We start from the raw sequence: 14,096 nt of genomic DNA, 5'->3' as shown, positions 1-14,096 counted from the left end.
TAATTTGTACTTCTATGAATCTATCTGTCTACTCTATTAAAACACGGTAATTTAGGAAAGAATGAAGAACAGGCAGTGAAGATCTTTTGCTTGAATGCCATTACCTGTCACTCCTTGCTTCACTTACGTGGCCCATTTTGAAGATCATGCTGCCTTTTCATACTTGCTGGATATCCATTCCTTAGACCTCATTTGCTTGGGTGGTTCAAGCTGTCAAGTGCTCAGAGTGTGTGGCAGCAATTTTGCAAATTCCGTGAAGTGCTTAGCCCCTATTTCATCTTTTATACAGATTTCTATTCCTGCTTGCCTACAAAAGCTTTCTATTCAAGAAAAGATTTTTTTCAGTCACACTATTTAAAATCCAACTATCTCAAGTGACTCTAACTTAAGATAATGTAATTAGCAGAATGTGATTATTTTCATAATTTTTGATGCGTGCTGTAGTGCAGAATATTTGTGGTAGCAAAAATAATATCATAATTGTGCTAATAAAGCAATATTTTATACTTTTATATTCAAACTTGTAACTCTAAAAATATGATCTATGTATGGGCATAAAAGGATATCTATTTGAAATTTTCTTATAGAAGATATTGCAGAAATCCCACAACACATTTCTGAAACTTTTTCAGAAAAATGGTGTATTAAAAAGGCTCATATTAGTACTAAGCTAGTGTCTGGCCTGGGTCATACTGCAGGACACCCAAACTGCAATTTCACCTTCTTCTGAAATGTCAGATATGGATTATTTATGGGTAATATTTTTGGGTCAGTAACTCAATTTCCATTCTTGAATGACTGAATTTTAGTAGAAAGGTTCAGAGTTTAAATTGTCAAGATTAACAAGACGTCATTCCTTTACGAAAGCAAGGATTGTATGTCCATCTCTGGAACATACCTATTCTCAGTCAATGCCTCATATGACCTGCTTGTGATACACTCCCTGTGATACGCCTGAAAAGATTCTCTGAAGTCTTGACATAGATGCCTATGAAAGACTGAGATTTACAGCTCAAGCTCTCATCCTTGAATGACTCTCAAATCATCCCTTTCTGTTTTGTCTTGCTGTATCACTGGAGGCCAAAATATTTCTGATACATTACATTATAATGGTTAACATATTTATCTAGAGAATACAGGTTCTTGGCTCCTATATTCAAATGTGCATCTAGCAACAAAGTAGTCTTAGGAAGGACATAATCTAGTCCTTACTGCTTCAGGTTTGGGCACTGAGCTTCAAAGAATTCAGAGATAAAGTAAAGACAAAGGAACACATTAATTCTCAGGCCCATGATGAATATTTCATATTAGAATACTCTGGGCAACCCAGTCCTAACCTGAAAAGGATGAATATTTTTTTCAGACACAGACATGGTCCTTTTTCATCACTATTATATTGGGTTTTGAGAACATTGTTCTAGCCTCCTACTATGTAAGAATTTTGCAGGAGGATTGGTAACCATGTTTTGAGACAATTCCAAATTTACTCTTTTCCCCATATAAAAGGATGAAGTTCACTACTGGGTGAGAAACAATAATGGATTTATCCAACTCATCAATATGTATTGGTCTCTGTGAGCTTATATGACTTTCAGTATGTTTTCAGGGAAAAATATATTTATTTTAATTTCAGTATGAAATCTGTCTAGTGTCCCCAAAGAACAGTTATCTTTTAAGAGAGCCTTAATAAATGAGTGGGGCAACATTTACAAAGTACCATTTGTTCATTCTGCAGCAATCCTCACACTGTCTGTTAAATGAAATTGGCCTTCACTTCTGTTTCTGAATGTGATGAATGGCGTCATTCAATAATATATGTTTGTCGAGTTGCAATCTTGTGCAGTGTTAAGTGAAGTTCAGCCTGCATATAAAATACATTCTCTAATAAAAAAAAAAAAAAAAGTCAGGAAATGACAGGGAAAAACTTTGATGCCACTACAGATGCTATCAAAATTACAGAGATGACATTAGTCATTGGAAATATTGTTTCACATTGGGCTTGCTGTGCACAAACAGGTAGGGCAAATTGTACCTTGGGGTTTAAATTTAAAAAAAAATCCTTTAACATGCAAAATTCTTTTTTTTACTCATGAAAATAGACATTTCAAGGCATGAGTGGAAAGACAAATATATATATATACTTATATAAAAAGATTCAGGGCACACATATACAAATGCCTGCTTCTGGATGAGGAACCTGTTCTCTTCTCATTTTCAGAAAAGATGTGAAATTGTAATTTCTAATGTTACAGAAATTTTTGTACGGTTTTTTCTTCCCTAAAAAAAGAAAACTGGCAAACCATATACTATCCAGCAATTCCATGTTGAATCTAATTTTTCAAAAATATTTGAATAAGGTTATGGTCTTCCTTAGTGAGTAATGAGAATCCATCAATACTAATCACAACTGTTTAAAGCACATTCATTGTAAAGCATGAAAATTTTAAAAAGACAATTAATGGCATATTGAGTGGATCAAGTTTTATTTGTGCTAAGCCTACTCTCTCAGGAGCATTTTCTATTAACATTGCTTTCTACAAGTGATAGAAGTTTTAACCTTGGTGTAGCAGATAAGTCATTGATCTGTCAGCAGACTTTTCCCTACCTCCCACAGTATGGCGCTTCAAAAGTTTGTTTGGAAATGAAACCAAATTCTATGTTTCCTCTACAGATGGTTGACCTCTTTCAGTTAGTGGCTGCATTACTCATTTAAACAATTATACAGGTCAGAATGGTGTAATCTAAATTATTTAGTCTCTGAGTGTTTTTCAGACACCACTGACAGTCCGAGAGGATCCAGCTGCTGGTTGTACCTGGATTTGAACTCCAGAAGATAACAGAGCTTTGGTTAAGAGTTTTAGTCACCATACATTGTTTCATCTTCGAAAACATATACCAAAAGCAAACTGCTCCTAAGGGACTCCAGCTGCACAGGTATCAAAACATGCCAATAGCAAGACTAACATTCCCAAGCCCAAATGTTCAAAATAGTTTCTACTTTATCTGAATAAAAATACCTGGATGCTCCTCCAGCATACAAATCTTAAAAATACCTTTTCTTGTTTGTCCCCCACAGGGAGCAATTCAAGTCTACCAAACAGTCTAGCAAAATATTATGATAACCTTTTCTATCCTAATTTGTACTGGAGGCTGTGTGTGTGCTAGGATCAACATTAATTACTGTATAACATTTCAGCTGTGTAGTTCATAGAAATGTCAGGGAGTTAGCTAAAGGGGATGTGGGGTCCTGATATCAGCAGGGGGTAAGTGGCCTCAACCATTGTGCAGCATGTGGATGATGGGAATTTACAAAAATAGAATCCATAACTGAGGTGTTAAAGCTAACTAACCTCAATAAAAAGTTCTTTTTCACCAAGAACACCATCAGATAGATAAAGTGTTCTCAAGCAATTACTTGCATTTTCTAATAAAATCTAAGTTAATAAAGTCTGGAATCCAACAGTTAGCAAAACAGACTGTAATAATGATTCTACATAATAATTGATCTACTTTGTTAAAGTTAATATATCAGTTTGAATTAATGCATTTTAAATTCAGATTCCTTTTGCAGCTTGAATCCAAACTAATTACAGGTTTTAAATTGTCACTAGTAGGAGCTCAGCCAAGGCATATTTCCTCTCTTCTTTAGTTGCACCCTGAGAATTCATGAATCAATTTTTTTCTGGGTCATGACTTCGCCCCACCAGGAGCAGAGAAAACCCTTCAGTGTGAAGAAAATTTAATGGCAGAGATCCCAGTACAGGCAGAATTTGCACGCAAATGGCTAGGAAGTAAATGGCAGGGGAACTTTCCAATGTATGAGAAAGAAACCTTAAAATCATTTGTAGTAATCCAAACGACAGAGAATTAAATAAATAGTTTTAAGCACAGCAGTATCCATGTCTGTCTTGGCAATTTAGGATTGTTGAATGATTTAAGAGAGGGCTGCTTTTGCAAGCCTTTTTTTTAAACAGTAGAGGTCACCTTAGTACAAGTCTCTTCTAAAAAAACAGCCCACAACAACAATAAAAAACCCTTTTCCACCCTGATAAATTATGCACTTAGAAGTACTCACAACTTCCTTCCAATATTTTATATAAACTTAAAAAGATTATATTGTCAGTTTAATTTCATTATATTTTGCTATAGGGATTATTCAATATGAAAAGAGGAATTTTTTCTAAGCACATTTACAGTTTTAATCAGTGATCTACACATACAATTCATTCAAATATCTGAAAATTGGTTTGTGTTTTAAGATTTACAGTTATATAAAGATCTGTCAGGACTACATATTTTTTTGTCTTTTATATTTACCATCGGGAAAAATGTGACAAAGTAATTTGTTTCTTGGGAGGAGATACTCAGACATAAATTGCATCTATCAAAATTCACTCATCTTCATTAAAAAAAAAAAAAAGCATTCAGAAGCCTGAAAAATCAACAAAAGATTTGGTAAATTAGCACAAAATATATCCAGTTTAATACAAATTGACAAAGCTCTTTCTACAGTATTTGTTTTCACGGCATGGCTATCTTTTATCAGCGTTGTACCTAACATCACCTTGGAAACTGCTTTGTGGAAAAGCTTTACCAGACACTGAGAATGAAAGCAGAAAATTATTTGTTAACTACTTAGAAGATTCTATACATAGTGAAGGAATTTTTATAATAATCTAAGAGCATTCAGAAGTAAATGCTTTGCAAAAGAAAATCTTTCTGTTTAAAGACATTAAAGGAATTCTGAAAAATGGCACACAATATCTTCTTGCCATACATATAAATATATGCTTAAATATTAAAGTAATATTTTGTTTACACTACCTGTATTACCAGATTTAAATGGTGTAAAGTAACTGTTTTGGAAATCTTCTCTACCAGATAAGATTATTTAAAGAATGCACATTAGAAATCCTACTTAATATCTTGAGATTATTATCTTTGTACATTATCACTTCAGAAATGAAATGTCTGGGACATTCTTAAATGCTATTTTACTTCTAAATCACTCTATTAGATTTCCTGCTTGAGTGATTTGTGAAGAAAACATTACATATATATTTTTTTTCTGATTACGAAACCACATTAGACACAAAAGTCTACTTGAAACTAGTTTACAGTTTAAAAACAGGTCTAATAACAGGTGAATGCTGAAAAATATGCAAACAAAATGGCAGACATGAATGACTTCATTTAAGGCATAATTGCTTCTCATCAACCCAAGAAATCATGCAGAAACAGTCCCTGTTTCAGCCAGCCAGGGAGAGACTGGAGAAATCACTCAGGCATGGATTCTAAATGGAAGGTCCACTCCTGGGTCTCAGCCAGGGAACTGCTCCACACACAGATCCAAGCCCAGGGACAATAGTCCTTAGAATCACAGTTCATCATAACAGATAATTATACAGCAAGTAAAACAATAAGGTATTTTGGCCTTTCAATGGATAGACTAATTGTGGACTAGGGAGTTCTGCCTGGGAGGCATAAAACACACCCCTCTGTGAGTCATTTTATTGTGGTGAGGAGTGGCATGAATTTTGTGGAAAGGGATTTTAGGAACTGGTGAGTTCCATATGTTGTTTTTTGCTGTATGTCTCAGGCACATAGCCAGAGTTTCCACGCACACAGCTAGAAGCTTTTTTTTTTTTTTAATTCTTCCCACTTGCCCATTTAAATGTTTTAAGGAACATTATATTTTTTTCCCCCAGCAAAGTCGGTAGCAGCAATTATTTTTCTCTTTTAAGCATAATAACATTTCAACTTGGATAAGGTGAAAAAAACTATATTGGTCTTTTCAAAGGGAAAATATGTTAAGATTACATATTTTATATATGGTTTTCATATCAATGAATTCATAACACTGGGTTAAAATATTCCCTGAAACTATTGTGTACCATTTGTTTTCTGGATTGTTTGTAGAGACAAAAAAACAAAAGAGGAAATACATGTAGTTCAAGACAGAGCAGCTTTTGAATCTTTTTAAATGTGTCATTCTGTTTTATGCTCAGCCAGTTCTTTTTCTTCTCCTTAAAAAGATGACAAGCAAGCAAACTCTTTTCTAGCAAATAAAAGTGTTAGTTCTTGGATGCCATGCAAAGAGTGCAAATGCATAAGAAGGCTGACCTCCTGCACTAGGAAACAAGTACTCTATCTCTGCAATTTGTGCAGCCCCACTGCCAGCCAATTAACTCGAAGTTGAGTTTTGACTCAAACTCATGACCCTTCAATCCCCACAGTCATGTGTTACATCTGGTATCATTGAATTAGTCCTTCCATTTTGGCTTGCTTTTTTTTTTTTTTAAACCGTCCACTTTCTTTCTGCCAATTTTTTTTTCTAACCACTAATGATGATTCAAGAAGCTTTCTACAGTATCTGCATATTTGTTTGTTTTTTAGTAGAGCTCCCTTGGAAAAAATCTGGCATACATTTTTTTTTCTAAGAATACCATTCAATTCTGCATTTCATGATACCCTTTTTTCCTGTTCCGTACTATAATGGTGACCATTACATCATGTACCCTGAGGGCTGTGCTTAAAAAGAGAAAGGATGGTGAAATTAGCAAAAATAAAAGGAACTCCCTGACTTGAATTCACAAACTGTGCTTGTTTTTGTTAAACAGAACAAAATCTGCGGTGACGGTAGCAAGTTCAATAACGTGTAGCGCATACGTTTTTCTCTCAGCTAGAAAGCACCTTCCTTAAGAAACGCTTTTAAAATATTCAATGTAAACTACTGAAGATACTCATATTAAGTAGTACTCCCCAAGCTGTGAGTACATTTCTTGTTTTATTTTTAGTGGTTTTTAATGGAATACAAATTCTTATCTGGAACCTCTTTGCCTCCCAATTATTTGTAAAATTTTTTTTTAAATTCTAATGAAATGAAAAGGAGCAGTTGATTTATTCACTTTTCCAGAAGTCAGACCTGAAGAAATAGAGAGTTGAAAGTACATTTAGACATTTTTATTCAGTATTGCTTTTCTAAGAATCTCTCTTATGCTAGCAAAGTGCAGTGAATGGTAGCTGCAGTCAGTAAATATATATAATTCCAACAGTGAACGTGTAATCAGTCTTTAAGGACTTAATACATTCTTTTTTTCCTCATCATGTCTGCACTGGATTGTCTCACTCAGCTATTGTATGTGCACTGCTTTATCCTTATGTCAGTGTATCTCCATGTAAGTCTTCTACTTGCCTTTTGAAAGTAGTTGAATGTATATACACACACATGTGTATATGTGCGTGTGTATGTATGTGTACGTATGTGTATCCAAAATAAACTGAAAAAAATTATACCCATGTCAGTTGTGTTAGTGTGGTAAAAGTGGTCACATTTCAAATGCTTTTGTGCACGTAAAATATTTTTGTGGTTACTGTATGAAAGTACAATAACATCATTGTATCATATACAGCAAGTTTTATAACCACCGCTGAAAAATAAATGCATTATTATTGAATGATATGATATTTAAATATAAAAGCAGTTGAGTGCCCTATCAGTTTCCTCTTAATATTTTGCTGGTACGAATGTTTTTCTGACTTCTATATCACACATTTGCTAAAATGAGCTCTGCTAGATATCAGTTTGAACACAGGCACAATGTGTCTCAGTCAGATTCATAAAACAGATAGCTGAACTAGAGTTTGACTTTTGACATCAACAATCTGACTTCAATATTTCTCCACAAAAAGAGACTTCTGACTCTCATCGCTGTTTCAGTGTGATGGATAGCTTTTCAGCTGCTGACAGCAGTGAATGTAATAAATGTAATCATCCACACTGGAGGCTGAATATTTCTATTTTTTAAGTTCTCCATCTTGTGCATTACAAATGACAAAGTAACACCTGCACTATTACAGTCCCTCCTTTCCTACAAAACTGAAATACTAAAATATTATTATAAGTTGTCTATGTATTAATACTTCAGTGCTAAATAAGCTTTTAATTACCTACATTTGTTTTTTTTTTCTCTAAGAAAGACTTGCAGAAACAGAGCTTAATTTTAGCTCTGTTTGACTTCTCTGATCATCTGGGTTTTCATTGTCATTGCTTCATAATAATTTAATGTCATATATAATGACATAAAACCAGAGAAAGCCACAGAAGCTGCCAATCTGAACTGATCTAAGTGTTCACTAGTATACGCATAGAAAAGCCTGATTTGTTTGTGCCAACAACATTCAGCATGGTCTGTAACTGGGCTAGTGTTCCTTTGCTATTTAATTTTCAAATAGTCTTTCAGTGTACAGTGTAGCTGCTTAATCAGAGTGTTTTATCTACCACAATTAACAAAATGAGTGAATGTATATATTGGCAATACATAAAAAAAGTATTAAATTTATGTTTACCATTTTGTCAGCTAAACATTTTACAATCCTGTTTTTTCCTCTCGCTTCATCAATAAGCAACTATTATTATGTTTGCTACTGAAAGTGTAGAGCTGAAACACTTGCCTAATTCAAAATTAGTTCTAAACTTTCATTAAAAAGCTTTGCAGAGAAATATCTTTTGTTAATGAAAAACTTATTTGGAAGCACATAAAGCCACAGTTTGCATTTTCCCCAGACTCTGAAAGCAGTGACTTATTTTACTTTACATCTAATTAAAAGTTTATGGAGATGCAATGGATTTTTGTGCAAATTAGAATTAATTAGAGTTATTAAGAAGCCATGAAAAGAAGGATTTGAGAAATAGTGAGAAATATTATTTAAACCCTAATGGAATTCAGCGAAACCCACAGGTCTATTACAGGTCCCTGATTTGCCAGGATCACTGCAGGGAATCTAACATTAATAAGCACACTGGTAATTAAATCATTTGTTACTTTGTCTGTAATGTTGTAATGTTTCACTGATACTCTGTCAGAGCTCTTTGTGCAGATCAGAGCTAATCAAAGGTAATCAATTTTCAGCATTTGAAAAATCTGTAAATGATTATACATTCATCAGATCATTTAGTGGAGTGCAAGGAAAGTGCAATGCAATTAATCTTCCTGCATGAGGAGGAATTACCACCACAGAATTCAACAGTTATAATTAATTTCATTGTCTTGCTGTGAATTTTGATTGCTTTTCTTTGGACTGTATAGTACAAATGATGATTCATTGCAAAGTATTTGCAAAGCAAACACACCAGTGTGCTATGCAAATTAAAGTAGCTGTATAACAGATAGGTTTCAAACTTCCTATTTACTCAGGGTTGTTGAGTACTAATTTGCCAAATAATTGCTTGTTAACTTTATACACTCTTCCTCTGAATATTGAGATTGGTTACCAATATAAATAGAAAGCACATGCTGTTTGATATCTCATTGTAAGTGTTTGAAATACTAGTTAGCACTTAAACTTGTACTCAACTTGAAAAAACATAATTTACAACATATCTTTAAAACCATGAATTCTACCTTATTTAATATTTTATTTTGGTTTTTTTCAGTGTAAAGTTCAGTGAAAGACAAAGAAGGAATTTTATGGTTTTACCATAAAGAATGAGATAAGTTTAAATCAGAACATTTTAAAACCATTATTGCTTTAATACTAATTTTCCTTCATTCACATTACCAAATATCAAGTAACTTGTCTAGGATATTGTCAAATTATAGTAGGCAGTACGGACATTTCTAGAGAATTGGTCTGTGTGCCAAATACCAGTGTCAAAACCAAATGTTGTGCTCCAGGTTCCCATACCAAACTAGAGCCTACCTGAAGAAACTGAAGTGCTGAGCAGACACTTTAGCTGCTGTAAATTTAGCTATAGGTCTGGAATTTAATTTTATGCTTTTGTACAAAACTAGAGGCTACAATCAATGATTTGCATTATTGTTAGTACAATATTAACAGAGAGATATTCAGATTTGAGAAAAGCCAAAATTTCATTCTGAAAGGGCCAATTGATTTCAAAAAATGTTGAATTAAGCTTTGCAAACAGATATATGGGAGTAGAAATTTTTGGAGAGTGGTAAGAATGTATAGCTGCAAGATATACATTTAATATGCCCATTTATTTTTAATTAATTTCAATCTTATTTTAAAAGCTGTAATACTTAATGAATATTGGGAAGTATCAACAGATATCTGGTTAGTCATTACTGGTAGCATTATATGTTAGGTTCTGCTTCATTTATAATCAGCTGTTTTTCATTGAAAAAGGTAAAACACTACAATACTGCATTATTTTGCACTGTAGTAATGAGCTTTGGTAATAGTAATGTATAATACATGTATGTATGTCTATGCATGTATATATGCTTATGCAGCATATATACAATAAATATTCTTTGAAAGCCAATTATTCCATTGATGTCTTTATGATGACATCATGAATAAAACATGATTTATTTAAATTTAAACACATTATATTAGAAAAAAGAGAGACATTTCAAAGAGAACGTGAAGATGGAATGACAGTATCCTTTCAATAATAAATAGTAAAATTTAAACATTGTACAGATAATTAGTGTAAGAGACTAACAGAAGACAGAATGAGAGATGTTCAGAACTGAGAAGTGCCAAAATGTGGAGCTGTAAATCCTGATTGTCTAAGTGTTTCTGAGAGCCCTGGAAAATTCTTAGAATGAATGTACATACAAGTTTGAGGCATTCAAACCCACCTCTTCATTTCAACCTACTTGGCCATGACTGAGTCAATAGGCTGAGTCTGACTCAATGTTTGCAGTCTACAGCTGAAATTATAGACATATAAATCTAGATATGAAGTAAATATCATTTTCAGAATTTAACGCTGAACAGGAAAAGATTCTGATACTTATAATCTGTTCTGATAGCTCTCCACAGCTCATAGAGAATTTTTTACCTATTTCATGTTTTCTTTTATCAATGAAAACTAAACCCAAAGACAAATCTTGAAATTTAGAGAACAGTGCATTGCATGTATATAAGGAGTCCATGCTGTTTTCAAAAATGTCTAAAGAGTTACTGTTTTCAGAAATGTCTATTTTTTATATGTCATCAATAGTTTCATCACCTAAGAACCATTGATGTGCACATCTCAAAAAGAAAAACTCTCTTGATGGATATTTGGTTTATAGTGGATTTATATCTTTCCATGAAAATTCCAAAGACTGCAAAATTGTCCAGGGAATCTTAGAACAATAAACCTTTCCATGTTACAACTAAAGTATTTTCTGTCATTTTAACTGGTTTGGACCATCCTCACAAAAGCATTCAACATAGACTTGTTCATGACAACTGCATGGGATAAGCTACTGAGAACAAAATATTTATGTGCTTTTCAACAAGAATTTTCATTTGTATCTGAACAGAGGTTGAGAGGTTAAGGTGAAAGGCACATGTTCCAACTTGTCAAGTTTGTTTATTTTACAGTCACAAAATCTTCCATATTTTATTAGGGATGAATCAAGGGGAACAGCATGATATTATTAATTTTGGACTGAAGATTCATGGACCTTGTATTTCTTTATTCCACGTTTGTTCCATGGAAGGCAATGACCTTCCTATAATGAAATGCCTGAAAATTATGATTTCCTCAGATAAAATGAGGAAAAAGTATTATAAAATGTAATATTTTATAATACTCCCACGCACACATATTCTACATTCTTGTATATGGGTACAGACATTTTTCTCCTCATCTTCTCATAACAGATATACTGCTTCTTCAATAAAATTCTTCATTTTCTCTGACTATATGGAAGATTTCAAATAATTCAGATTTGAATGAATGATGAATGAAGAGAATTGTCAATTTACTGTAGCTTTAAGGACATCCCCAAAACATTGACCTCTCATTGGCCCTATTCAGTTCACTTTTCTTTGTCATCATAACCTCTGTAAAGATCATGGAAACCTGATGCCATGTCCTCATTCTATGCTCCAAGCAGTTTACCTTGTCTGAATTGCACTATGTTCACTTTTTGTAAGTAAAGTATCCCATATTTAAGCTCATTTTTTTATTATTTTGCTTTTCCTTTTACTTCTTTCAATGATCTTTTATTGTCTAAACTCTATATTTCTGCCGAGTTTGTGAACTGCACTTGTCAGAGTATTGCCCACAACTTTGGGTTCTTTTGTTGAAGCTGTAGAAATAAAATGAATAGTATAAAAGCTTGATGGCATCTGTGGATAGGAAACTCATTAAAAGCCTCAGCCTTCTGTTTTATTTCTAACCACATTGCCCTGTGGGATTTCAAGGTCTTGCAGGATGAAACCAGCAGGACTCATTACTTCTAAAACAATGTTTAGAGTTCTATTGGTGGTGGAATGTTCTGCCAGTCAGGTAAAAAACCTAGGTCTTTATCCTTCCTGGGACAATACCAGGCAGCTCAGAAGCTGCTTGGAAAAGTCATGCCTTTGAATGCAACTGCAGGTGTTGCTCCTCAAAGACTGTTGGTACCCTCCTATGCACCCTTCAAAGGAATAATAGAAAATTCACTTTGAGATTCAAATGGAGTCTAAGAAAATTTGAAATAATAGGAACAAACTTTTGAGACTTCCTACATTTTTCCCACGAACCTATGGACCATGACTAATACCCTGAGGGCAAAAAAACATCCTTTTTCCTTCTTACACAGGCATAGAATTAATGGTGTCAGATAAATAAGCTTCATGACCTCACCTTGTTTAAGGCTACCATTCAATTACTAGCAAAGACTAGTCACCACAGTGAGAAAAGAATATGGCATTCTGATTGCTCACATTAATTAGAAATGGTGCAAAATTTATATCGTAGAAGAATAGTAAAAAATTTTATGAAGTCTCTTCACAAAAGAAATTAAAAGCATTCAGCCAAAAGTAACTAGTATTAGTATGAACAAACTGATGGATCACATTTTTCTGTGTAATTAGATAAAATTATGAGAATAATCTTAATATATGATAGATAAAAGTAAGGACCTCACAAGTGTGGAAGTGATTTAGCCTCCTAAAGTAGTTTCACAGCTGTGTTGAACAGAATTTCTTTTAGAGATTTTTCCAATAATTTGTATGCAATGTCTGAACATTTCAATAATTTTGTGAAAATGTCTAATGCAGTAATAATTAATACATTTTGTACACTGGCAAATATACTTATTAAATAATGTAACTCTTGAGCTCATATTAAAATACTATTTAAAAATTCAGTGCTACAGTTATATAAAACAATGTGAATTATCTAAAATGCAAAGGATTACACATGCAAAACTTAACTGATAGATGGTATCTTATGATCTTTAAAATCTCAGCTAATACGTTTTAAAGAAAAATTGTTTAAACTGCAAACTTTATAGGTTATCAAGTTACATAAAGATCAGATTCATGTAGTTCATTAACCAGAAAGATAGGATGACACTTGGAAGAGCAGAAGAGAGCTGAACAGGAGAATATCTGTCTTGTGTCTAAGAATTAGATTCCTTCAAAAATATGAGTAATGTCAAATAGCTACATTACCAACAAAGGAACTGCAGAGGTGTTCTTTTTTGAACAAATTTCCCTGCAATAGACTTATTAACACACAACCTTATTAACCTAATGAATAGGTGTCAGTATTTAAACATTTAATATCTCAGGAATTAAACAGAAATATGCTCTTTTTTTTTTTATCAACTTCCAAGATGACTTTGCCAGAAAAACCCCACCACTGGTAAGGCAGTTTCTCCTTTTGTTTTTATTTTCTTTTTCTGACTCTATATCAACTCCTGGAGTTCTCCTATAGTACCTCACTACTTTGAATTTCTTTTTCTATAAAACATATTGGGGCATATATGGCATTCTTTTTCTATAAAACGCATCAGTAAAAGTTCAATCTTGTTTCTGTGTGATTCAGAGTTGCATACTCTTAATACAAGTGGGTCTAAATGAGTCATATCCTGTGAGGTTTATTTGCTCAGAATATGAAGTTCTTTCTTTTGCCTATATTTACATGCGTAACAGGAAACCATAGCATTATTTCTGGTGGTAAATGAGGGGGCTGCAGACTATTGGATGAAAACAAATGATGACCCTCAAAAGAAGATACAGTTGGGAGCTTTGTGTAATTGTTTCTGCATTACTGCTCCCACAGGACCAGCTGAAGAGATTACCAACCCCAGCCAACCCCCAACTGTTTGTTGCCGTCCTCTTGCCAGAGAACACTGCCT

At 33.5% G+C, this 14,096-nt stretch overlaps 1 long non-coding RNA gene across 6 annotated transcripts in view; it reads right to left on the bottom strand.

Moving 5' to 3' along the window:
* LOC115495544 (uncharacterized) overlaps window positions 1-14,096 on the bottom strand; it is a 252,952-nt gene that overhangs the window by 38,754 nt on the left and 200,102 nt on the right. The window lies entirely within an intron of this gene.

This window comes from Taeniopygia guttata, chromosome 5 (genome assembly GCF_048771995.1).
Source record: "Taeniopygia guttata chromosome 5, bTaeGut7.mat, whole genome shotgun sequence".
Classification (NCBI taxonomy): domain Eukaryota; kingdom Metazoa; phylum Chordata; class Aves; order Passeriformes; family Estrildidae; genus Taeniopygia; species Taeniopygia guttata.
The sequence above is the reverse complement of the archived record's forward strand: the minus strand, read 5'-3'. Positions and strand labels throughout refer to the sequence as shown.